The 1,668-nt window shown below is 40.3% G+C and overlaps 1 pseudogene; it reads right to left on the bottom strand.

The window, feature by feature from the left end:
* Positions 1-522: 522 nt before the first annotated feature.
* Positions 523-1,143, bottom strand: LOC123607642 (annotated as a pseudogene).
* Positions 1,144-1,668: the final 525 nt, after the last annotated feature.

The following is a 1,668-nucleotide window of genomic DNA, read 5'->3' as shown; positions in this document are numbered from 1 at the left end:
AACTGGAAATTTGTACCTTTTGTCCCTCTTCACCTGTTCTCCATCCCTTCCTCCCACCTGTGGCAACCACCAATCTGTTCCCTATATCTATGAGCTCAGTTTTTTAATTTTTTTTCAGATTCCACATATAAGTGAGCTTATACAATATTTGTCTTTTTCTGTCTAACTTACTTCACTTAGCATAATGCCGTCAAGATCTATTCATGTTGTTGTAAATGGCAGGATTTCATTCCTTTTCTTTTTCTTTCTTTTCTTTTCTTTTTTTTTACATTTTATTTATTTTTGATAGGGAGAGACAGAGCACAAGTGGGGGAGGGGCAGAGAGAGAGGGAGACATAGAATCCAAAGCAGGCTCCAGGCTCTGAGCTGTCAGCACAGAGCCCAATGCGGGCCCGAACTCACAAACCGTGAGATCATGACCTGAGCCAAAGTCGGATGCTCAACCCACTGAGCCACCCAGGTGCCCCACTTTTTTTTTAAACAAGCTCTGGTTAGTTTTATTAAAGAAAAATTTTGCATGATTTACTTTTCACCAGTCAGTTATGACATGCTTCTAATGAGATATCAGAATCATATGGATCAGTGATAGCTGGAGTGCACACTCTAGTATTTCCCACGTGCTGTGCCCGATTCAGTGTTATTGCCCCTGTAGTGATGGACACTAGCTTTGGCCAACATGGCATAGTATTCTATTTCAAATTTCCTCAAGGATGGGCAGTAGTTGGCAAGAAGGACCAGTTTCACTTTGCCATGTCTGATCATTTTCAGAGTCTGCTTGAATCCCAGCATGTGCTTTCCACTTTTTGTAATGAGTGGCTGCCTAGAGTTGATCAACTCCAGTGACTTTTTTGTCTTCCTAGCGGCCACCATCTTCCTGCCTTAGGTGCGGGATGGACCCAACCAAAAGCAGCTGCCAAGATGGCTGGAGCAAGAAAGGAATAAGTTCCCACCAAGATTTCATTCCTTTTTATGGCTGAATAATTTTCCATTGTGCGCGAGTGTGCACACACACATGCATGTGCGCACATACATTCCACGCTCTAGTTATTGAGTCATCCTTCAACAGACACTTAGGTCGTTTCCATGTCTTGACTATTGTAAATAATGCTGCAATAAGTGGGGGGGGGGTGTATATCTTTTTGAATGAGTATTTTTGTTTTCTTCAAACGCACACCCAGAAGTGGAATTACTGCATCCTATGGTACTTGTTTTTTTTAAAGTTTTGAGGATCCTCCATATTGTTTTCCACAGTGGCTGCACCAATTTACATTCCCACCAGCAGTGCACAAGGGTTCCTTTTTCCTCCACATCTTTATTTCTTGACTTTTTGGTGATAGCCATTCTAACAGCTAAGAGGTGATAGAAGTTATTTTATTTAATGTGCATAAAACTCTTTGAAAATAGGTACTTTTTTCATTTTATAAATCAGGAAATTGAAGCTTAGAGAGGATAATGTGCTCAAGCGCACAAAGCTTTTCTTTGCAACAACAATGTGATGCATCTGATAGTTCCCCTTAACTTTCATAACATCTTAGTGAGTCTAAAATATATGCATAGAAAAATTGGAGCAGTTTATAGTCAATTGATTAAAAAGGGAACAAAGTCTTGGTGACCAAAGTGTTTTTCTCTGGTTCCTAACCTGTTGAATATTAGCTTCTGTGAGTATGG

Source organism: Leopardus geoffroyi, chromosome A2 (assembly GCF_018350155.1).
Source record: "Leopardus geoffroyi isolate Oge1 chromosome A2, O.geoffroyi_Oge1_pat1.0, whole genome shotgun sequence".
Classification (NCBI taxonomy): Eukaryota; Metazoa; Chordata; class Mammalia; order Carnivora; family Felidae; genus Leopardus; species Leopardus geoffroyi.
Note: the sequence above shows the minus strand (reverse complement) of the source record. Positions and strands in the feature narration are given on the sequence as shown.